The following is a 25,973-nucleotide window of genomic DNA, read 5'->3' on the forward strand; positions in this document are numbered from 1 at the left end:
CTGCTTGGCTCTTCTTGGTACCAGTCCTGGCTCTCCCTCCAAGGCCAAGCCTTCTCCACATCCAGGTGGTACCGAGTTTTCTTCCCTGCTCCCAGTTTTAAACCTTCTCCCCTTGGCCGCTCTGTTTCCCCGTCTCCTGCTTGCTGACCCACAGCTGTAAGATGGAGGGGAAGACAGGAAAGCGGAGGATCGGGGCTCTGCCTGGAGCGCGCTGCCATGGTGGCCTCCCCCTTGTGGAAGCAAACGCTGTGATGGGGTGAGACTGAGCACTGTTCCTCAGCTCCTCAGTTGGGGTAGTTAGACCCTGAGCTTCACTTTCCCCACTTTAAAATAGTAGCTGTTGCACCTGCTTCATGGGGTTGTTGTGAAGAGTCAGGGAGGTAGTGGAAGGAAAAACTCTGGTACACGCCACGTGGTGGGTCCTCTGGAAAAGTTAGTTTCTTTTCCTGAGGAGCAGGCAACATTCTGGGAGTGCCCCAAGTGTGGCTGAGGACTGGTTGTGATTTGGTAATCACTACCAGAACACCCCTCCTGTTTTCACAAGACGCCTTGAGGGGAATTTAATGGTAGCTGAAAACTGAGGCAACTTTCATTTCTAAAATATTCAGAAGTTAGTATGCTATGAGTCATGTGTTCTGCTGGGGCCTCCTCGCACTCAGGAGGAAGGTTTTCCAAGTAATTAAACAACCCCGTTGTGATCAACCTGAAGTGCTCCAGCTCTGGGCTCTCCACTCGGGGACCTTCCTCTGCCCACGCCAGCTGCCTCCACGGATGCCTGGAGGAGATTAGCGGATGACTCCTTCAGCTGTAGAGGGAGACACTCTGTGAAAACCTGATCCTACACTAACATTTCTCATCACTAAAGAGAGGATCAAATTTCACCTGCTTTAAGGACCCACCAGAAATAACAACCTTCATGGGGTTAATTAGGAAATTACCCTCTTACAAATTGGTGGATGTCTCCTTTCTTTTCCTTGGGACAAGACGGGAAGGGTACTGTTTCTCTTTTTCCGCGGTGAAGCTGCTGCGATTAAGCACGCCACGCGGGCAATTGTTCACGTGTGGGTAAGCCGATAGCCTGCCATTCCAGGCAGTGCCTGCCAGCGCTCTCCAGAATAGCACGTTACAGCCTCTGCGGCCCTTCCTGATGAGAGGAAAACTTCAATCATATTCAGTTAAAAGAGCTCTTTAAACGGGCCTGGCAATACCCTGGAGGTGGAGAATTAAACCAAGGTTAAGAAAAAGTTTCCTAGAACTGGCTAGACATTCATTTGGTTTAGAGGACTTGGATGCATTCAGTCCGAGCCTGATCAATCCCGCCTGTTTCTGGGCTTGTGGAAAGCGGTGCAAATATTCCACAGAGAACCCCAGAAGTCCCTAAAGGCCCCAGGAAAGATTTTTGATAGTGAGGAGAAATCCCTAACAAAATGTCTCTAACCTCTAATCTGTTTTAATTTAGAAACCTTCTAAAATGTTATCAGAAATGAGAACAGAACTCAAAGGTAAAAGTGGAATTAACTTCAGCCTCCTTTTGCCACTCATATATTCTGTCTCACTCTCCCTGTCTCTCACACACGCATAGCAACCACTCAACAGGCTGGACAAGCCTCTTGGATTCATTAAGAGTCTTACAGGGTGTTGGTGCTACTGGAAGTGCTAACAGGTGTGTCTGTATGTGTGCATGTACAGATCTTCAGCACTTCTGCTTCGCACTTACTGTATCCCAAGAGCTCATGCACACATTCTCTCCCTTAATTCAGCCGCCAGAAGAAACGCTGCCTGGCAGGTTTCAATAACCCCAATTTCACCGGGGAGGAAACTGAGACTAAGCTCAGGGAGATGAAGTGACTTGGGTAATATCATGCCGTCAGGGTATGGCACAGTCTGGGTTTGAACCCACCGTCCCTTCTAGGTCATCTTCGGTACCCGAGAGCTTATTAGAGACACCAGTCCTCAGGCCCTCCGTGGACCTGCCCCATCTGGGGGAAGGGCCCAGCAATCTGTGTTAACAAGCCCTCCAGGTAATGCTGGTGCTCCCTCCAGTTTGAGACCCACTGCCTTATAGCCTCGGAGAGGCCACCCAGACACCTCTCCACGACTAAGTGACCCCAGGCGGTCCCTCACAGTCTAACTACTCCCATCTAACACTCACTGTGCCCTCAGCACTTTTCAGATACTTTTGATTCCATGTTCCTGTTATTTTGAATGACATTTCTTCTCTTCTCTGCCTGACAAGCTCCTGCTAATCATTCAATGCCTTCTTCAAAGACCTCCCCCCTCAAGATTCCACCTGTCTTCTCCAGCAGCTCCACGTACCCCTTCCTGCCCCCCACCTCGCGCCTGGACAGACCTCAGCAGCACCGTCACGCCGTATTCCTCAGGCTCTCTGCATTTCCCTTCGAGTGGACTGCGACAGATCAGGGGCTCAGCCTTATTTCTCTTGGTATCCCCCGTACCGTAGCGTGGTGCCAGAAATACAGGGGGTGCTTCATAATAAGTATTAAATTAACGAATAAGTGAATGCACGAACCCAAGCGTACTGAGTAAAAGAGACAGGTGACTGTGGGCACACAGCTGGGTGCAGAGCCTGGCCTGACCCGCAGGCATCCTGACACCCAGCCCAGGATAGTAATTGTTTCATCTGTTTCACCTTGACTCCAGTCTTTAGGTAACGTAGTTGTTAAACAAGAGAGTCATTTTTGGCTACTTTGTGACAGATAATTATGCCAAACACACAGAACAGTTAAAATTCTTCCCTTTAGGCTGTAGAGCCATGACCTGATGAGGTCACAGCCTCCAGTCAGTTATCTCTGCGTCTCTCTGTGTTTGTATTTATACACGGCACCTACCTCACAGTGCTATCTAGACCAACTATTAAACCATTTATAATGCCCAGGAACCAATTTGTGGCAGCCAGCAATTAGCTCCATTCATGTTTTAAATTTTTCCCCCTTTGAAGTTTAATAGACGGTTATTATGATGTAGTCTTCGCTGCCTCCAAGTCTGCAGGCTGCTCGCAGCCTGAATCTGCAGCTGGAGAAGAGGACCCTGGAGGGAAGTGGCACACAACCTAGAGTGGAGCTTTGGGTTCTGAGTCTGCTGCTTTGCCTGGGTCTTCTTCCTCCGTGAAGAGTCAGGATGACAAAGGATAAGGAATATACCCATTCATTCATTCATTTGTGAAACTCACATTTAGTTAGCCTTACTACGTGTTAGACGCTGGGGATACCGGGGAGCAAGACGCAGCACCTACCTTGACAGAGCTCCTAGCCTAGTGGCGGAAGCCAGGGTGGTGCATAGGAATTCAGGAACTACTGTGATGGATGTGCTGATACAGGAGGCACAGGGAGGGAAGGACACCTGCGTGGAAAGCTTAGCCGGCTGAGATGAAGCGGAGCCTGGGGGTGAGAGAGAGGAAGGCACTCCCCAACAGCCGGAAGTAGTCCCTGTGCCTGGACTCAGGCTAGACATTGGTCTGCGTCTTGGGTGGGATGCCCTGAAATCCAGGTGGGAGGCAGAGAGGCCCAGGCTGCGAAGGATGGAGAGCAGTTACAGTCTGGTGTGAGCACAGGAGGGGACAGTAGGGGACATAATTTCTCAGCAGTGCCTGCCTTGTGGGTGATAGGCGCAGCCAAAAGTTCGCCCAAGATGCGCTTTGAATCAAGGAGAAACTTTCTTCAAGACATTTGTGGCTTTGAGGACTAAGGAGGTTGCAGAAGACGGAGTTGCGAATAAAGGATCAGGTTCATCATGATTGTCAACCTTTCCCTTCCTCAAGGCTCTTTCCCCAGAGCTTATAAAACATACTCAAAAGTCTCCTTCATCCTTGAAAAAAGAAATTTGACCCAACTTAAATATAAGCCTCCCCTCACCCTGTGATAGTTGCGAACTCTTCCTTTATCGCTTCCCTTCCTTTGATAACCAAGTCCCCCCTCCAAAATAATGCGCATTCACCCTCTCCTTTCATTCACTTTCCATCCACAGCTGCCAGACTCATGTCTCTGCACCCATAGCACCACTATGATAAAGGTGACCGACAGCCTTCAATGGCCATATCCAGTGGACTCACTCATTTATTCAGTCAACAAGACTGTGTTTGTATCTCCTTGGAACCAGGCGCTGCTCCAGGCCCACAGATACAGTGATAGACAGGCTTTCCCAGAGTCTCGGTTTCAGGGGCTCTTTTTAGTTCTCAGGTCTCTATAGCATTTGCCACCGTTGAGCTTTGTCATCTGGAAACACTCTCTTGATTTCCATGACCAGGCTCCTGTGATTCTCCTTTTTTAAATTATTCCCTCTCAGTCTCCTTTGCGCCCTATTTATTTTTTTAATAGAGGTACCAGGGACTGAACCCAGGACCTCGTGCACACCGAGCAGGCGCTCTACCACTGAGCTGTACCCTCCCCCTTCAGTCTCCTGTGTGCGTTCCTCTTTCTACCTTGTCACTAAAGCCTGCCTTTAGGTAGGTTGTGTTCTCAGCTCTAGACTTATCCTCCAAGACGTTATCTTTTCCTCTGGTTTTAGTTTCCAAATACATATCTCATCCGTACAGTCAGCTCTCTCCAGGCATCTCCCTGTGGACAGCACCTCAGGGTCCCCCTACCCAAAGCTGGACTCTAGGTGCTGTGCTCCCACACTCTCCTTCTCCCGAGTTTCCCACCGCAGGGAATCCTGCCATGCAGTCATGGACGCTGAGCGTCATCCTGGACTCACGACTTTTCTTATCCAGCCTCTGTCCCAGTTCAGGGCCCTCATCTTCTCTCCTGGAACACTGCCATTGTCTCCTTGCCTCCAGGCTGCCCCCATCCGGCTCACCGTGCATGCTGCTGTCAGAGTGGTCTTCCCAAATTGCATATTTGACCATGTTCCTCCCCAGGATTTTCCATTCTCTAGCAGCAGTTCTTAGTAAGAGACCCCAAGAAGCTTTCAGGAGGTCTACAAGGTCAAAACTATGTTCATTGCAATAGTAAGACATCATTTACCTTTTTCACCATGTTGATATTTGCACTGATGGGGCAAAATTACACAGAAAGCCATTCTGCTATGTACCAACGTATGACGGTTGTTTCAGAGAAAAGCGCCGGTGAGATCATTTGAGTTGCAAGCTAAACTAGCCTCCCCACCTCACTTAACTCCATTTTTATATGAAAGCAGGACTGATGAACAAGCTGTTGTATTTGGCACATGTTCTTAAAAATTAATGAAGTGAGCTTGTCACTTTTAAGAAAAATATCTGACAGTTTGTGACCAATGAAAAAAATCGGATCTTTCAAGCAAACATTAGAGTTTTGGAAAACCTCCATCTGCCACTGTGAGCATGACAGCTTCCCAATACTTAATGACTTTTCTGATGAGATTAATGGTGATGTTAACAAATATATGGGGTTTGTCTTGGATCTTGTGTAATGAGATGTGTCAACATTCAGAAGAATTACATAACTCAGTAAGTCAATATTTTCCAAATGGCCAGTGGTTGATGTTACAAACCATGCATAAGTGAAAAAAGATCCATTCAAGTGCAGGATGGACCAGTGGGTTTTAATGTAACAATTTATAATGTTCATTAATATGGCTTCAGATTCCGCAATGCAACTGACCTTTAAGAAACTGCCACGTGTCAAATTGCAGTGTGGTGTCAAAGAATATTCATAATTCTCTAAAAAGGCTATTAAAATATTTCTTTCTTTTCCAACTACACACCTGTGTGAAGCAAGATTTTCTTCATATACTTGACCAAAGCAACATATTGTAAAAACTTGGACACATATATGAGAATCCAGCTATCTTTTACTAAAGCAGACATTTCTTACAACTTTTTTGTCTTAGACGATACAAATGTGTTATTCATGCTAATATGTAATGGGTTTATTATTTTTAATGATTAACAAAATATTAAACATTCTTCATTTCAGTGTTCGATATAATTAATATCAACATGTATAATTCACATAAACACAAAATCCTTTGAATCCTCAATAATTGTGAAAAGTGTAAAGGAGTCTTAGAGCCAAAAAGTTTGAGAATTGCTAATCTACAGGATTAAGGTCCCATATTTTTCTAGATATTTTTATTCCTAAGGTTTATTTCAATTCTACACATTAATTTGATTCTTAATGTTCAAGGCTAAAATATTGATGACTGATAAATGACAGTAGCTTGGAAAATGATACGAGAAAATTTAAATCTCCAAAATTAAGAAATGTTCATCCTTATAGCTGAAAAATTGTGCTCTACACTGAAATTTGACACAACATTGTAAAATGATTATAAATCAATAAAATGTTAATAAATAAATAAATAAATAAATAAATAAAATACAACATTAAAAAAAAAGAAATGTTCATCCTTAAAATAAATGATGATTTGCCTTACTTATTAAAAAAAAAGTTTTGCTTTTGACATAGTATGATTAACCCTTTTTTTCTTTTGTGTTGTTTGTGCTTTGGTGTCACATCCATGAAATTATTGCTAAATCAATTTCATGAAGGTTTTCCTCTGTTTTCTTCTAAGAGTTTTATAGTTTTAACTCTTACGTTTAGGTCTTTGATCCATTTTTGGCTCATTTTCATTTATGGTGTAGGAAGGTCCCAACTTCTTTGCACAACATCTTAGGTATCACTGTCTGGCCCCCACTCTCAGTACTGTGCTGTCACCAACAAGCCATCACCTCCCTCTCTTTCCTGCCACGGCTACACTCCCACAGTCCCCATGTGCCAGGCCGTCTCCCTCTGCCTGGTCCCCCCTCTTTTTATTTTGATTGTCTTGTCTTTCTTCTGACTTTCGAATACCTGTTCATACTTCAAAACACACTACTGCCATCTTCTTTAATGAGTGCCCCCGACCCCAACTCCAGCAGGAAGATGTGATCACTCCCTCCTTTGGGTCCCATAGGAACTCCTACTGGGGCACCCCGTAACACTTCAGTGCTGGTTCTCCAATCTAACCTCCAAGCCTTACCCTGGTAAAACCGTGGAAAGTTCCCTGATGTGAGGCAAATGGATTGTTTCTAGTTTTTTTCTCTTCCTAACAATGCCTCTGTGTTACATGCTGTACATGTCTCCTTGGGCACTTGGGCAAGTGGCTCCCAAGAGGAGATCCCCGGAAGGGGGTGACTGCGTCACAGGGTTTGGGCATCTTCACCTTTACCTTTGCTGAGTTGTTCTCCAAATGGGTTGAACCAATATATGCCACCACCAGCAACGAATAAAACCTTCCGATTTCCAAAAAAAAATTCTTATCAACATTTAACATAATGAGACTAAATTTTTTAAACCAATGGCCTGAAATAAAATTTCATTGTTACTTTAATTTTCACTTTCCTAATTGCTTTATGACATAAGATGTGATAACATTTTATAAATACTCCAGAATGTTTGAAACAATTAGATTGTTCTCTAATTGTTCTCTAATTGTTGGGAACCAAGTTCTTTTGTTTAGATCAAACTCATTACTCACACTGTTCTAAACTTCCCAACATGATTATAGATTTCTGAATTTTTCCTCATAATTCTGTACATTTTTGCTCTCTCTACATGTATTTAAGGCTATGCAGCTGCGTGCTGTTGGCATTTCTGAAGAGGCCTCCAAAGAATAAAATTTCAGGAAGAAAAGCAGGATGGCGGGGGCGGGGTGAGATGGTTGGAACAAGGAGAGTTTAAGGAGCCCGAGTCATTGGCTGAGAGCATCCCCCGGTATCTGGGGCTCAGCAAAGGGGTCTGACCCGGAGATGGAGGTTCAAGACTCAGCAGCAAAGAGTTGGGAGTCAGACCTACGGGCAAGTCAGTATTTGCTTCCTACTGTTCCGGACCTGTTGAACACATCTCAAACACAACAGAAGAGGTGGGCGTTTGGGAGCAATAGGGGATAATTATTTTACTGCTTTACCAACTGTACACATTATCTTAGTCATTTTGGCAAACAGAACAGCTGGTTATGGTTTTTAGCCTCTGGAAGTTTCGAGATTACAGACGCATGTACTTCAAAAAATGAGACAGAAATGCCTTTTGGTTTTACTTTAGTTAAAATTGAAATTTCAGCGAGGGAGAGAAATCTTCTTTACTCCTTCCTTTTCCTTTAATTGCAACATTTTAAAATATAGAGGAAAGACTAATGAAAATAAATTCAGTCAACTAGGGAATAATGTAGATTAGACTAAGAGACAAAGGAAGCCCAGAAGAAAAATGTGTCATCCTCATATAAAATGGTAAGCGTGTGTGCGTGAGGACCTCATTCTCATTATTTTTTAAAAATTGAGTATCTAAGACGATGTTCTTACTTGTGTGCTCCAGGGCTTAGAGTTCAACAAAGGCTCTGAGTTAGACAAACTGAGGTCTGAATCCTGCTTCAGAGCTACGTGACCTCAGGTGAGCTGTGTAATCCCGCTGAGCTTCAGTTTCCGCATATGCGAAATGAGTCATCCTTGACTTCTCCCTTTCTTTAACCTCTTACCAGTCATCTCCTAAACGTTTCTTGTCTCTGCTACATCTCTCCGTCCCCACTGCCAGGACCCAAGTCCAGGCTGCCGACATCTCCTGTGGTGGACCCTCACCACAGCCTCCTAGTTGGTCTCCCTACATTTAATCTTGCTCTCTTGAAATCTATTCTCAATCCTACAGCCAGAGTGATCATCTGAAATCCTAAACTGTACAATTAAAAACTCTGTAGTATCTCTCCATTGCTCTCAGTGTTTACCACCTACCTCCACCCCCACCAATGGGGCGCCTATCAAAACGCTCTCTGAGCCCCCTCTGGCTTCTGAGTCTTTGTACAAACTGAAGACAGCCTGTCTCCTCCACGCCATGCACTTTGACTACCTAACCCACTTTGATCCTTCAAGTCTCAGTCTGGAGGCCACTTTCCCAGGAAGTCTCTCTCCCCCTCATCCCCCATTCTGGACTAGATTCCCCTTACAGGTGTTCCTATAACACAACATAATTCTCTCATCCATTCTGCATTGTTCTTCCTAATCTTGTATTAAATTTTTAAACAATTACTTATTGTATTAATCAAGGGTTTATCAGGAACTTAGAAGCCACTCTGTATACTCCAAGCGCTAAGAGTTTTAAGATGGGAAAGGAAGACTTATGCAACCACTGGGGAAGCAAAGGTCAAGAAAGCCATCGCTGCTGCTCTCAGCCTGCAGCACTGAGGCCTGCGATCCCGAAGAGCTCACCTGGGAAACTACACAACTTACGAATCTCTGAGATGCTTCCACCAACCATCTCAGCCTGCAGCACAACATAGGTGACTCTCAAAAAGTCTACCGCTGTTGGAACCTTGCATTTCTCTCTGTATCTGCCTCCATCTGCCTCTGGAGAATAATGGCCCCTCCTTCTCTTCCCACTTCCTCACGTAAGTGCCTTTCACTGGATGCGCTCTCCTGGAACGACACAGAGAAGGGGTTCCAGGAAATGCAGCTACCGGCTTCTCTTTCTACAAAGCAGGGAGACATCAGTAGGGGATGTCAGAGATGTCCGGGTGACAGCCCACAGTTCAGCACGTCTGTCCTAGGACTACTGAAAACAGCTACATTAATGGCATTGATGATATTGAATTAAAGACATTTTGCATGTTCACTGGGCACCAATGCCCATTTTCCTCTAAAGGCACAACAACTAACTGGAAATGCACATTCCATGTGGTCTGCACGACGAGTGTTATGACCGAAAATGAGTTGTCTGTGTACTTCTTTATGACAGCTAAGTGGAGAGGTGAGTCACATCCTTGTGTCCTACACGTAACCCATTAAAACCAACAGGCCTCTACAGACCTGGCGGAAAACAGGGCAGTCTTGCACGCTCAGATTCCATTCCCGGCAAGGATGCTATAAGTCAAAATGTTGTAAGGTGAATCAGATTTTCCAGTAGAAACTAACCCACATGATTACCAGCAGAAAATGACCAACTTTTTATAGAAAATGACACAAATGCCACAGCTAACTAAATGCAAATGATGTACCTGTACGCAAGTCAGTATGAAGCCTTATGAAATGTACAGATGCCCAACAGGGCAACACAGAAGAATACAGAAGCCCACCACTGCAATGCAAGACCCAATTAAACCATTTCTATCTTTTAATGATTTTCGTTATATGTATGACAATGGGTAGAAAGCAGAATTGCATTTTTCTAAGGAATCTTAGCGTTCCTTCTGATAAGAATCTTTCAGTAGAACTTTGAGGAAACTTACGGGCTTGTGATGATTTTGAGAAAGAAATCCAGGGATGTATGCTTCTGCTGCCAACTTGTTTGCACAAATTTGCTTGCAGTCAGCAAATGTACAAAGCAACAAATAATTGGTCGCTTGAAATCTGTGTTTTACTTTCTAAACTGCTGCTTAATGGCATGCTTTTTAAAAAAAATTTGCTTTTGGTGGGGAGAGTAATAGCTCAGTGGTAGAATGCATGCTTAGCATACACGAGGTCCTGGGTTCAATCTCCAGTACCTCCAATCAATCAATCAATCAGTGTAATTACCTCCCCCCCAAAAAAAGATTTGAAAATTTGCTTTTAACATGCACAATCTAACCATTGTTTGTACTGAAACTCCCATCATTTCATCGTATTATGTTGTTTCACAGTGTCAAGAATGCTTTGTTCCTGGCCTGGAAGTACAGCCAGACTCACTAACACACATCACTAGGTTGGCCCTGAGTCCAGAAGTGATCCTTTTGCAGCTACACTGAATTGATTTCTCTAATGGAGAAATGACTTTCCAATTAAAAAAAAAAAAGGCTCCAAACAGAGTGAGTAGTTAGTTCCTACAAGTTAAAGAGCTATTTCTTTGCTCCACAGCACCACCTCTTCTCCCAAGTTGCCATGTCAACCTGCTGACTTCCTAGAGTTCCCCCCAGCATGGAAACTTTCCCGACTGACTGACAGGGCATCGTGATCCTTCCTGCTGAGAGCACTGCCCCGTATCTAATCCCACAGTCCTCACCCCACCCTGAGCACACCCAAAGCCCCCTGACCTGAGGCCCGGATACAATCAGTATCAACTCTGGCCCCAGGGCTCTTTAAGGCCATCCAGGGTTTATTTCCCCATTGTGAGTATGTGTTCTTTAACTTAACTATAGACTCTTATTATAATTTAATTATACATGCTAATTTAAACTTGCAGAGGGAAGGTGACACATCTGTTTATTTCATCTGCTTTGGTTCTCAATTTGTGCATTTAACAGATTCTCTTTGGATTAATTATTGAAGGAAAAAGATGGCCTCAGGATGAATAAAAATTGATCACAGCTCATATCACCTCCCAAAATTAGGGTTGTTGAGATGATGTCAGCAGACCTTCCTGTTCCAACACTGTAAATGGAGAGTGACCAGTGTCCCCGTGGGGACAGGTGTGCGGAGCCATGCTGCCAGTGCTCCGCGTGGTCAGGGGTTTCCCCACGTTTGGGCTACTCTCCTTCTCCTTCGTTTGCCTCCTCCAGAGGGAGGAAGTGTCCACCTGTGCTTGCGGGGGTCTCCCTCCCTAGATCTGGCTGTGGTCTGGAGAGTCTTCAGGAAGGGATGCGCCAATCACCCTTCCTGTCTGAGATGCTGGGACTCCTGGCCAATGCTTGTGGGTAGAAAAGAGGCCAGTGTGAGTGTCCCTACTTTGCAGTTGCAGAACGTGAGGTTGGGGAGACACAAAAACACTCACTCTGGGATCACAGTCAACAGATGGGAAAGATGAAAACAAGCTGAGTGACAGGCCCCCATCACCCAGCCTGCTGCGGACGGAGGGCAGCTGGCTGGAGGGACAGAGTCAGCAGAATGAGACCTTGTCATTGAAGCCAACGTCTTCATTTCACAGGCGGTTTCAGTCCAGAGGGGAATAGTCACTTGCTCTCTTACACTACCAAAAATCTCCCTTTTTTGGGGATTCAATCTGATCCTTTCTGCTTCTACTAGAGACGTAGTCAGGCTAATTTTAAAACGACAGCATTCATTCCAGGGTCCCAATACCGCCTACTCCACGCCTTCACCCAAAGTCCCAACAAATTAAGTCAGCAAATAAATAAGTAAGTTTCAGTGAAATAAATATTCACAAGGCACATATTTTAAATTCCCAGGCCAATGAGGTCACAGAAAAATCTAGAAGGAAGAAACTAAGCAAAAGCAAATGCTATAAAATACAACTGGAATAACTGATTGACTATAAGAAAGAAAAAATAAAGCCCAGATTTCATGTCCATAAAACCCAAGGGAGTATCTCATTGAGGTAAACAAATTACACGTCTGTTTTTCATCATCATGCTTTTATGTTTGTTTCCTTTCTGTGATCATCGCCAACCGGCCGATCACATGGTTCATGAAAGTCCAGCTTTACGACAAACGCTCTGGTCTCCGTTTCCAATACTGGGGCCGCTAAGAGCCTCTTCTATAGAACTTCTGGAGGCACAACGGTAAGGGAGCACGTGACACGCTGCAGGGTCCCTGGGAAGTGACCTGGGGTACACTGCTTGAGAAGACCGGCTGAACAGTCTGGAGCTCAGCTGTTCGTGCCATTCGGGCCAGGCCGTGACAACTGGAGCCCCCTCCGTGTTTCTGATGTTAAAAGGGACGCCCCTAGCACTGGTGGAAGGCCCCTGACGCGGGATGACACGGAGCAGGAGCGCGCGGGAAGCTCCCCCAGTGAACTCGAGATTCCCGCCGTGAAGAACCCAGTGCCCAGCCCAGCTCTTCGTCCGACTGACCTCGGGGCCTCTGTACAGAGGGACCTTTTTCTCTGTCCTGCCTCCTATTGGAAATTTCCTCTGGGGTGCTAGGCAGAGCGAGGTGCGGATCAGCTCACGCTGTTTATGAGCACTTTAGAGCCTCAGTTTACACTGTTCGGTATCCTCCTGGGACAGAAAACGGCTCTGTGAGATCAAGGCCTTCTTGGTTCGTCAGCCCTGTGTTTGCTGAGTCCTCACATCAAAGGCAAGTTGGAACAGTGTGGAGACTTTGGCAAAAGACTCTTCCCCTCTCCAGCTCCCTATTTTAATGAAACAATCTTAGGGTGAGGTTGGCCCAGGAGTTATTTCTCTGACTCACACTCCCTTTGCTCTTTTCACACACTCAGAACTCGGCAGCTCGGGGGAGGCCCTCGTGGCCCTGGGCAGAGAGAGGCCGGGAGAGGGCAGAGCTGTCGGGGCCGGCCCCAGGACCCAGGGGACAAACAGGGAGCCGTCTCTCCAGAGGCGCTTCCCTCCACCACCCCGAGCTATGTGGGGACACCGCGGCCACACGCCTCACAACGAGGCCTCGAACTGGCTCTAGCCCTCACAGGTAGGAAGAGGCCTGCTCATGAGCCACGTACAAAGCTGGTAGAGAGTTCAGCAAGCAAGGAGGGAGGAGAGAGGAGTAAGGGGGATACACATGGCATCTCCAGAGGCCCAGGCGATCCTGGGAGACACAGACCACCCCGGCCCAGAAAGCAGCTGGGCTGTCTGGGCGCCTCCGGTCCCAGGCTCCATCTTTCAGAGTCTGATGTACTCTGCTGGCACTGAGGGTGCAAAAATGACGCTGACATAGTACCCGCCTCGAGAAACTCACAGCTCCGAAGAGGAGGAGACATGTAAACAACTTCAGTGTGCCCGGGCAGCGCTGAGCGGCCCCCGGCGTGGACCGGCAGCGGCGCACACAGCACCCGCGCACACGCGCGCGCACGCTCACCAGGACAGAAGCTCTCCAGCACCGCGCGTCCCCGCTCAGGACAGGAATGGCAGGCGGACCTCAGGTGCAGAGAGAGAGGCTCTGGCAGCACCGACTTGGGAGAGTTTGCGCGAAAGCTGCCTGTGTTCTGCACTTTCTCAGACGTGCTCTCACTCCTGAAATGTCCCGAGCCCTGGCTCACTGAGCCTGAAACAAAAACGTGTGCACATCAGTAAAGCACACAGCACGGGCCTCCGCGCGGCAGCTGTGCCCGCCTCTGGCTCTCCGCGGAGAGCAGAGACGGCCGGGTGTCAGCTCTCCGGGGCTCTGGATCCCCAGATCCGCTGCCCCACTCCTTGACTGATCGTCCACGAGCTTGACCAAGTCTCTGGCTTTTTATACCTTGGGAGTTCCTTGAATAAACTGTAGAAATGGGTTCTGCTGGAAAGTGAACTTAGGGTATGAAGATGACGATGCCAAGAGCCATTCATTCATTTGTTCATTCGTTCATTCATTACATCTGCGTTTCACACTTGCATCTGGATGTGCGTTATGTGTTCATATGTTGGTGCAAACATCACACATAAGCAGGAGACAAAGATGAATAAAATGTGCCCGCCCTCAAGGGACTTGCCCTCAGTGTGAGAGACCTGAGTTAACCAGCTAACAAAAAACTCAAGGAGCAATGACACACGTGCTCTGATAAAAATATATCAGTAGACTTTCTAGCAACGAGCCTGCCTGCAGTGTCTTGACCTTTCCCCCCTTATTTTATCTACACATAGAAACACTAGCTAAACAAAGGAACGAAGGAAAGAACTCAGACCCAGAGAGAACGGAAAGTGGGAGCTAATATTATGATGAGGTTCAACAGGCCTGCATACGGGTCCCAGGGGCTGTGGGCTGATTTTCACGTTTATACTGGTGTAACTGGCCTTGGGCATGCATACATTTGGGCACCGTAATGAATCCCCTTCATCAAGCCAAGTGACTTGAAGGGTTTCCCAGTCCCTGGAAAGGGAACTAGGAAAACGTCGCCCACCAACCTGTGGAAGCGGCAAGGAATCTTGACATCCACGTGAGGCTTTGATGGAGTGGAAAAAAACCAGGTCATTTATGAGAAGGCAAAACTCCAGCCCTGTGCCCTGTGAGGGTGTGGGGTCTTGATGTAGGCTATACATACCTGCAGGAACCCCAAACCAAGACATCAGCACAACATAGAGAGCCATCCTAGACCACTGAAATCCGTGTGGCTTCAGTCAACCGAAAAGTCACTTTGTAGAGATACTTAAACCAGGATAGGATCTCCCCAGAGGGGAGAACGTTGTGCTAAAGATAAGCTCAAAACCAGAATTTATAAACCACATGAAGAAACAAACAAGCAGGGGGTGAGGGAGTGTATATGAATGTTAAGCAGATGCAAAAAACAGACTCAGCATCTCAATTACTGGAGATAATTGCACGATTTCAATTACGGGCAGACTATACTATATAGATGTTTAAACTGATTAGACAGACAAATGAGGGAATGGAAGCTACAATGACAGGAGAAGACAGTTCAGAAACATAAAAGCAAATTCAGTAAGGAGCTCCATAATAATTTTACAAGTGAAAAATAGTCACTGAAAATTAAAAGCTCAACAGACAGGAAATGGTGGGCTTGTCTGGTACAACCGCCTAGGAAAAGGGTGCACCATTACTTTCAAAGTTGCGCGTTCACATACTCCATATCTCAGCAATTCCATTTCCTGGAACATAACCAAGGGAAAGTCAAGAAGCATAAATAACCATGTTTATAGTGGCGCTGTTCATAGTAGCAAAGACCTGGAAACGACCCAAACGCTCGCTGACTGAAGAGTGGATAAATAAACTGTGGTATATGCAGTCATCAGAAGACACAGGGAACATTACACTGCAGTCAAAACAAAGGAACTACAGCCACGTGCTGCACTGTGCAGGGACCTCAACAACGTAACTGTGATTGAAAAAATAAGTCCTAGAAGATGATTTCAGCATAGAATCATTTTTATAAAGTTACAAAGTTTCTTTAAAGTTAAAAATCAAAAGCTGGGGGGAGGGTATAGCTCAAGCAGTAGAGCACATGCTTAGCATGTGGGAGGTCCTGGGTTCAGTCCCCTAATTACCTCCCCCCCACCAAAAAAATTAAGGAAATAAAAAAATAAAAACCCAAAGCTAAATAATGTGCTTTTTAGGAACATGTATATCCTTAAAACGTAATTTTTTAATTTTTAAGTTTTTAAAGTAAAGAAACAACACACACAAGGGTCAGAGGGGCTACCTTGGATGAGAGGAAGCACTGGGATGAGATGGGAGGAAGCATGCAGGGAGTTTTAAGTTACTGTTAACATTCCAGTGCCTTCATTTTTCATATTATTAGTGAATAGACATATCTCTAAACAAACAAAAGAGGACTATGCGTTAACAAATGATGATAGCATTTAACGAATGTAGGACTAACGTCAATCCGATTCTGTGCACCTGAGATTTCTAAAATCTGTAGCTGATTAGAAAAAGCTAAAGAAGGATCATTGAAATGACGCATTTGGAGATAAAGAGATGAAACAGAGATAAAGAGCAAAATAAAAAGGTGAAAATACAGCACAGGCAGCTGAGATATGGCGGCCAGAACGATGTACGTAGATACGTCACACACCTGTTAGGCATTCCAGGAGCATAAAATGAAGAATAAAGGGAGAGAGGAAATGTTCAAAGAGATTGTGGCTGAGAATTTTTCCAGAATTGAAGAAAGACACAAGACCGTAGGCTGAAGAAATAACACCAAGTTCCAAACAGGATAAACAAAAACGAATGCAAACTCAGACATCTAGGAGTGATTCTAAAGCGTATCAGCCCCTCCCAGTCCTAACCTTCTATGAGGTTGTGGATTCTTCTGAAGGATCATCACACGTAAATAGGCGGGAATGTGAACTAGACACGTTCTGACCACCAGCTACAAAAATGCTACGGGGCCACCAGAGCAGGGTGATGAATGGGGCCTGACCTGCCCCAATGCAACGCAGGCTTCCTCGTCCTAATGATCTTGGGTCAACAACATCTGTGGCAGCAGGCCCTCACCCAGGCACCTGCTGAGGTTGACACCAGTGCATCGCTGGAGACTGGCTGGACTGGGCTCGGAGTCTCCTTCCTCCTTTCCTCTCACTCCACGCCTGCACTTGCCCCACTGGGACTGTGCATGCACTTGTGGGAAAAAATCCCACAGAAAGTGAGCCCAGGTTCCTCGGGCCCTGAGTTAGGACCCCTTGGGGAAGTCAAATTACCCAAGACGCTCTCAAGCTGCACTCTCTAACGAGGTAGCCACAAGCTGTGCGTCTGTTAAGCCCCTGAGTTCTGGCTGGCCCTAACTGAACTGTACTATAAGCGTGGAATTCACACCAGATATCTAAGACTTAGCTTGAAAAAAATATTTAAAATACCAGCTTAATAACTTTATATTAATAGCATCTTGAAGTGACAGTACTTTTATATATTGGGTTAAAATTTAACATTAAAATGAATTTCTTCTGTTTCTTTTTACTTTTTTAATGAGGCTACTAGAAAATTTTAAATTATGAATACAGCTCACTATGTTTCCTTGGACAGTACTGCTCTCCAGAGTGTCAAATTTAATACCTTTTGGTGATAATAATAAATCTATTTATAAACGGGGAACATCTGTCATTGGACACTCATTACCCATTATGTAACTTCAGCAGCTATCCTGGGGATTTTTTTAACCCCTCTCTCTCATAGAATTTTTTTAAAATCAATGTACTAAGACCAAATGTGTGAATCTTTTCATGTTTTTCTCTTTTTCTCTATCAACTCTCTGGAGATCTTTAGGGAAGCTAGTCACAGCAGGACACTGGGTATGTTAGCAAAGAGTGAGCCTCGGGGTGAGTTTGGGTTCGTTTTCCAGGATGGGGAAGTTCAGCCAGGATCCAGTTGTCCATCTGGAAAATGAATTGTCAAAGCACCTGTCTACATCGATAGCCTCCCCACCTGTACTCTGCTGAAATTAGACACACACTCACACACACATGCTCTCGCATTTAACTATGTTACATATCAGTGTCAGGCAATTCTCCTCCTGGCTGCTTTTTCTTTATTATTATCATCATCATCATTGGCATTGTTTCTCTTTCACTTTCTGTGTCTTGCCAGTCTGTGAACCAGACACTTGTTTCCCTCACACAGCAGCTGCTTCAGGAACAACAGAGAAGGAATTTGTGAACCAGATTTGCATCTAGAAGTGTTCTGAACATTGAATGTGTGGAAAGTTAGGAGGTGAAGGGGAGGGCTCCGGGGTGTGAGAGCAGGAACAACAGTTTCTAATTCTCTGGTAAAGAAGGGTTTGGGGCGAGAATGACTTCTGTGTCCAGACAGAATTCTCAGAATGAGAAGTGTCAGCTGTCTTTCGTTTTGTCCGGGAGCGCTGTCTCCGATGAACAGCAGTGCTCTGGGGAGATGTCTGATTCCTGCCAGCAGGGAGTGGCAACAGCCCAGAGTCAGCTGGCTCCATCTCCCCCTCCTCTATGGGATGTTGGTCCCGCATCCAGGACAAAGCAGGTGCGGCTCCCTAGGTCTGGTTGCTACCTGCCTTATGCGTTAGAGTGTCCTATGGGGGCAGAACTAGGAGAATTTCCATCAAGTCTATGCCTGCAGACAGAAACACAAGTGAGTCCAAAGTAAATGAATAACAAAAGAGACTCATCAAAGTAAAGCTGAAGCAGCTATGTTAACATCAGACAAAATAGGTTTCAGAGGAAAGTCTTACCAGGAACAATGAGGGTCATTTCACAATGGTAAAGGGGTTAGCTCAAAAGACAGCATAAAAAACTGAATTGCTAGAGAAATAAACAAATCTACAGTTATACCTGGAGATGCCAATACCCTCTCTCGGTAACTGACAGAACAAGCAGACAGGTAGGCAGTAAAAATGCAAAAGATCTGAACAGCACAGCGACTAACTTGCCCTAAGTGGCATTTATGGCACTTACCGTCCAACAGCAGCAGAACACACGTTCTCCTCAACAGCATAGACCACGTTACACCATATTCTGAGCCATCAATAAATCTAAAATTGTTCAAATCATGAGAAGTATGCCATGCTGTCTAACCACAATGGAATTAAACTAGAAATCAGTAACAGAAAGTTCTCTGGAAAATCCCCCAATATTTGGAAACTAATTCATGGACTTCTAAGTGACCCACGGGTAATAAAGCAAAAAGGAATGAGACAGAGAGAGGCAGCTAAAGCAATACTCGGAGGAAAACGAGTCTCCAGTCAATGCCTTCAGCTGCTACTCTAAGAAACTAGAAAAAGGAGAGCAAGTGAAACCCAAAGTAAGGAAAGAAAAAATAATAAGTATCAGAACAGAAATTAATGAAATAAAACAGGAAACAGCAGGGAAAAAAATCAATGAAACCAACAGTTGGTTCTTTGAGAAGATCAATAAAATTGATAAACCGCTAGCTAGACTGGTCAGGGTTAAAAAAAAAACAAACATGTTGCAAATGACCAATATCCAGAATGAAGGCAGTAACTTCGTCACAGGTTTTTTTCGATTTCAAAACGATAAAAAGGGAATATTATGAATAACTTTTTGTCAGTACATTTGCAATTTTAAAAAAACGGACACATGCATTGAAAGAAACAAATTACCTCAACTCACTCAAGAAGGAAGAATCTAAATAACCATATATATCGGCTGAAGAAACTGAATTTTTAATAAAAAAAACTTTACTTCAAAGAAATCTGCAGATTCAGATGACTTCACTAGTTAAATTGTATCAAACATTTAAAAAGGAGATAACACAAATTCTACCCAAACTTCCAGAAAACTGAAGAGGAGGAGATGCTTCTGGACGCCTTCCTGGAGGTGAGCATAATCCTGACATCAAAACCTAAGACACTGCAAGAACAGGACACCGCAGAGCAGCATCCCGCACGACCACAGTGCAAAAATCCTCAACAGCATTGGAGCAAGTGGAACCCAGCAGTGTAGAAAATAGATCATGATTAGGTGGAATTTAACCCAGGAAGGCAAGGTTAACACTAGAAAAATCAATCAGTGGAATTTAATACATTGATGTGTGTTTTTAAAAACCACATGATTATCTCAATATACGCAGGAGAAAAATTTTATGAAATCCAGCATCTATTCCTAACTATTGGGGGTCTTTCCGATGCGTGGAGAACAGCGAGGTCAGTGGGCTGGTGGGAAGGAGTGAGGGAGAGAGCAGGTGGGGGTTGGAGAGGGGACAGGGGAAGACCATACAGGATCTTATAAAAACTGTGACATTTTCTTTCCCTCAGTGACATGAAATGTCCCTGGGGGTAATTAAGGTGAGGAGTGACACTGTTAACCAGATCGCACTGCTGCATTGGGGACAGACTCGGAGGGGTCAGGACAGAAGCAGAGGCGTGTACAGATGGCCATGGTTTGGACAACAGCAGCGGTGGGGAAGGCAGTAAGAACTGCTAGGGTTCTGGATTCTATTTTGAAGGACTGAGTTGAACACAAGCTATAAAAAAAGAGGTGAGTCAGTCCTGAGCAATGAAAGTGTGATGTTAGCATCATACGATGACGAGGACCACAAGAGGAGCGGGTTCAAGGGAGGAGGGGTCCTGGAGGTCACAAGGTCAATTCTGAACATGTCAAGTGTAGGTGTCTGTTAGATGCTGAAGCGGAAATGTGACGTAGGCAGTTAGAGAGACAAGTCCAGAGGAAGAAGTCCAAGGTGAAAACAGAAATTTGAAAGTCATCAGCTTCTGAATGATACGAACAACACAATAGAGGGTGAGACCATCCAGGGAGTGAAGAGGTCTCAGGACCTGACACGTAGAAGCTGGGGCAGCCCGTGGGACATTAGCGCTTAGTGTCTGCCAGGCACTGTGACAAGCACTTTATAGATCACTTAATGCCCGACCTGCAAATTAAGGTAAGTACTATTACTATTCCATATAGCAGACTGTTAAAACTGAGGCAGAACGTTTCAGTAACTTGCTAAGGGCAAGAAATATTGTAAGAATAGAAACAAAGATTGACACAACATTGTAAAATGACCGTCATTCAATTAAAAAAGAAAAAAGAAAAGAAACAAAGACTATAGAAGGGAAGACAGCAGGACTCAGACGCGCTAAGACGAAAGCCAGGCAAAACTGACCCACACTGTGTGCAGGCAGGGGGGATGTGCTGACAGAGCTGCTTATGTTAAACTTCTTTCAAGAATAAATTTCATGGCGACTATGCAAAGATGTTAAAGCAAAAATAGAAAGGAAGAAACATAGTGTATGTGGACAAGTGAAGGGTCTATTCTGGAAGATAACATAACCCCAAGATACAGGGGGGGAGGGGGTGTCCAAAACAAGTGTTTTGTATTTAGGGGGAAAAAAAGAAGAGACACATGAATTCAATGAAACAAATATGATTGGATGAGACAATAAAATGATATGAAAAATGGTCATTATAAAGTGAAGGAAAACCTGAGGAGCAAAATAACAATTATGGAGTTATATAATTTTGAAATAGCAAGACACAAAATTAACATACGTAAATACTAAATTCATCATATTCAGGAAAACGACGGAATTCACAGAAAATGCGTAGGGAAAAGACAAAGCTGAAGTGACTGGGAGGAAGGTAAAGATACGGAGAATAGAAAGTCACCCAGCAGGTGGGTCCTTGTGTCCCCAAAGGAGATACTACAAAACAGGAAAAAGAAAAAATATTTACTAAAATGGAAGAAAAGGAAGAAAGGGCTGTATCAGGAAACTGAAAAGGTACCTTGTGTTCGGGGAGAAAGCGATGCTAATTGCTTAATCCTGAGATGTGTCTTGATGAATCTGGCACACTTCAAAATCAGAGGAAAAGGTCTCATGTACCCAAGGACAAAAGCTAACTCACAATGCGGGTGGAGGTGCGGGTGGGAGGGGACACAGAGAATCAGGAGGCATTTAATGTAAGAAGATGATACAGTGACATCCTTAAAGCTCTGAAGAAAGGAAAGTGGGACTCAAGATCTTCGCACCACACAAGTCATTGTTAATACAGAGGCAGGAGACGACGTCAAACACATAAAAACTCAGGGAACACAATATCCATGAACCCTTCTTGTAAATAAAAATGAAACATACTCAACCAAGAGATGAATCAAAAGAGTTCAGAAATGGACTCGTTCTGGCACCAGAATTCCTCTTTCTAGAAGGAACTTTCCTTAGGAAAAAAACACTGATAAAGTTATGGGGTAGATAGTATTTTCCATCTTCACAGACTTTTCCATATCTGTATAATATCGCCACTGTTTTTTACTTTATATGTTTCTTTAAAATAACTCAGTTTTTCATTTAGATTTATTTGTTTAAAAAGGAAACTTGCTATTACAAGCCTAAAAGAAAAATTGGCATCACTTACAATAAATGTAAGACAGCCAAGCATAAAAATAAATTCAACAAAACCAAAACAATGTTATTAATGCCTATCTAGCCAGAAACTGTTGCCAGCTTTCAAAGAGCTGAGGCTGTTGTCTCTTTGATAAAAAAGGAGATTGGTGTTGAATGCTACGTGCCTATCCCCACCATACTGAGACTTTCTCTTTGACTATTGACCTTGCTAATAAACAGAGTGTAATGTCTCCTCGTGTGACTCAATTTAATTTGATGCCATGTCCTTCTATCACCTAAATCTCTCACTCTGGGAAACACAGGTGAAGGAGGACGAGATCCTTGTGAACACAGCAAGTGGGAAACCATCCTGCTTGGGACTTAAGAGGAATCTATTTTTGCTTCTCCTAAGAAGAGATGAGAAGACATGAAGGGAAAGAGAGAGACGGGTGTATTCATTCCTAGGACGGCCATGACAAGCAACCACAAACTTGCTGTCGTAAAACGATAGAAATTTGTTTTCCTGCAGTTCTGCAAGTCAGAAATTCAAAGCGAGGGGCTGGCAGAGCCACATCCCCTGCAAAGGCTCAAACGAAAATTCCTTCCTGGCTTCTTCCAGCCCTGGGTTGTGGCTGCACGACTGATCTCTGCCTCAGTCTTCACATGACGTCTCTCCCTTCTTCCTACGGGTCTCTTATAAGGACACTTGTCATTGGATTAGGGTCCACCCCAAGTCCAGAACAATCTCGTCTCAAGATCCTTACTTATATCTGCTACTTAATTACATCTTACGTGCTTTTTCCCAAATAAAGTCAAGTTCACAACTTCCACCAAGGTTGGAACACCCACATACCTTTTGGGGGTCATCATTCATTCCACATTGGTGGACAAGACTATGAAAGACTCAGTGACATGCTTTTAAAATGGAAATCTATCTGGATCAAATTTCCTGGTGGCTAGTCAGCAAAATGATCATTTGAAATGGGGATGTCAAATGTTCCATTTGAAATTATTTAAATTGCTAAAACTCTCCTCTCTTTCTCCCTGGACTTTTAATCAGGTTATTCCACACACCCATATACACACATGCTCACATACACAACTTTTTAAACTCTCCTCTTTGTATGTATGTTTGTATATTTTTATCTTAAGTGCACACACAGTAGATGAACTCTTCGTTTTATGAGACACTATTGTTATTGGTCCATTGCAAGACCCCATTTTGTCTTATTCTGTTCCTTTTTTTACTCAACGTTCTATTTTTGAGAACTATTCACATCATTACATATATTTCAAGTTCATTCCTTCCAAATACTAGACAGTATTCCATCAGGTACATAGAGTACATTTTATTACTAGTAGGTTCCCCACGACGGACCCCTAAGACACGTCCATCTCTTTGCTACCACAGTCAGTGCTATGATGGACACTCTTTTGATGTCTCCTGCAGTCACGTGTGAGTCTTTTGTCCTGTGGTGTTGCCTGGTCACAGGGCAAATGCACATGTATGTTCATCAAGTACAGCTCTGCAAAAAGGCTGCGCCAGCTTACCCTCCACCAGCCGCACGTGGGGATTCCCATTCCTCCACGTCCTTGCCAGCACGTACCGTTATGTGGCTTCGTAGATTTGCCAGTCAAATGAATGTAAAGCATCGTCTTAATCTGTCTTTTAGGTTTGCATCTCTCTGATGACTAGAAAGGTGAAGGTTAATAATCGTTATTAACTGTTAACACGTGAACTAGTCACGTTTCCTTTTCTGTGCATTGCCTGCTCAGGCTACTCCTAGTTTTCTTTTGAGTGCCCGTGTTACTAATCCCGTCTTACTTTTAGTTACAGCAAATACCTTCCACTTCATCAGCTTTCTGCTAATGTCTCGTGGCATCCTTTTTGAACAGAAATGTTTCATGTTATGTGTTCAAATAAATCAAGTTTCCTCTTTATGTGTGGCTATACTACTATCAGACAAAATAGATTTTTAAGTCAAAAAACGGTTGCAAGAGACAGAGACAAAACTGATTCCCTAAGAAGACACAGCAATTGTAAGTGTATACGCACCACATACCAGAGCTCCTAAATACACGAAGTGGACGTTGGCAGAACTGAAGGCAGAATAGGCAGCTCTACAACAACAATTTGAGACTTCAGCACCCTTCTTGCAGTAATGGAGAGGATAACCAGACAAAGGGTCGATAACACCAGAGCAGACTTGAACAACGCTGTAAACCAGCTGTACCTGACAGCCACAGAGAACACTCGGCAACAGCAAGTTGCACGTGTTCCTCAAGTGCATATGGAACAGTCTCCAGAGTTGAGCATAATATTAAGCCATAAAACAAGTCCTAATACATTTTAAAAGACCAAAATCATTCAAAGTATCTTTTCCAATCACAAGGGAATGAAATAATAAAAAAAAGTTACAGGATTAAACTGGAAAATTCACAAATATGTGGATATTAGACAAAACAGTCTTAAACAACCAATGGGTCAAAGAAGAAATCACAAGAGAAATTAGGAAATATCTCAAGGAAAATTAAAACAAAAACACCAAAACTTATGATATGCAGAGAAACATGTGCTAAAAAGGAAGTTTATGGCTATAAATACTTACATTGAAAAAGAAGAAAGATCTCAAAAGCCTAACCTTACAACTGAAGGAACTAGGAAAAGAAGAAACTAAACCCAAAGCTTAAGAAGCTTTAGAAGGAAATAAATAATAAAAGGTTAGAGCAGAGATGAAATAGAGAATAGAAAAACAGAGAAAATCAATGACGCCAAGCTGGCTCTTCAAAAGGTCAAGAAGAATGACAAACTTCTAGCTAGACTGACTGAAAACTAGAAAACACTCAAATTACTGAAATCAAAACTGGAAGTGGGGTATTACTACCAATTATACAGAAATAAAAAGGACTGTAAGAGTGCATTATGAATAATTACAGCAACAAATTGGGGATAACCTACATTAAATGGGCAAGTTTCTAGAAACACTCCTGAGACTGAATGAAAAGACAGAAAATCTAAACAGACCAATAACTGGTCAGGAGACTGAATCGGTCGTCAAAAACCTCCAAATAAAAAAGTCCTAGACCCGAAGGCTTCACTGGTGAATCCTCTCAAACATTTAAAAAAGAATAAATACTAACTGTCCTCAAACTCTTCAAAAAAGTTGAAGCGAAGGGACACTTCCTAATTCACTCTATGAGACCAGCGTTATCAAGGCAAATAAAGGTATCATAAGAAGAGAATACAGATGCAATATAGATGCAAAAATTCTTCACAAAATGCTATCAGACCGAATTCAGCAGCACATTAAAAAGATTATTCACCCACCATGAACAACCTAGGTCACCTGGACTTCACCAAAATTTAAAAAAAAGTCTTGTGTGGCCAAGGATACTATGAAGAGCGTGAAGAGAGAACCCACGGAAAGGGAGAAAACATTTGTAAATCACCCCTGGTACGAGTTTCGCACCCAGAGCACGTAAAAAGCGCCTACCACTGAGTAACAAAATGACAGCTCAGTTCAAAAATGGACAAAAGACGCAAACATGTTTCCAAAGAAGATAAACAAATGGCAAATAAGCACATTACGAGATACTCAGCATTATCAGTCGTTAGGATGCAATCAAAACCACAACGAGATACCACTTTGCATCCAGTAGGATAGCCGTAATTTTTTAAAAAGACAGAAAGTAACAAGGGCTGACAAGGATGTAGAGAAATTGGAACAATTCTGCGCACTGCTGGTGGGGATGTTACATGATGCAGCCACTGTGGAAAACATCTGGCGGTTACTCAGAAAGGTAAACATGGAAACGTATGACCTGGCAATTCCACTCCTAGGTATATACTGGGGGAAAAAAAAAGGAGGGACTCAGATACTTGTCTGCTAATGTTCATCTGTTCATAGCAGGATTACTCAGAATAGCTAAAAGGTGGAAACGGTCCAT

General features: G+C 43.9%; 1 long non-coding RNA gene across 5 annotated transcripts in view; it reads right to left on the reverse strand.

Annotated features, from left to right (window-relative positions):
* Window positions 1-25,386, reverse strand: part of LOC105071240 (uncharacterized) — a 95,555-nt gene extending 70,169 nt beyond the window's left edge. Inside the window, exons 1-3 of one of the 5 annotated variants that reach the window (XR_012503852.1) lie at window positions 939-25,386; window positions 704-805; window positions 1-154 (exon numbers count right to left, since the gene is read on the reverse strand). This is a non-coding gene — a long non-coding RNA (uncharacterized LOC105071240). The other 4 variants (XR_012503853.1, XR_012503851.1, XR_012503854.1 and 1 more) reach the window with 4 other exon arrangements.
* Between the last annotated feature and the right edge of the window lie 587 nt (window positions 25,387-25,973).

Source organism: Camelus bactrianus, chromosome 33 (assembly GCF_048773025.1).
Source record: "Camelus bactrianus isolate YW-2024 breed Bactrian camel chromosome 33, ASM4877302v1, whole genome shotgun sequence".
In the NCBI taxonomy this organism is placed as follows: Eukaryota; Metazoa; Chordata; class Mammalia; order Artiodactyla; family Camelidae; genus Camelus; species Camelus bactrianus.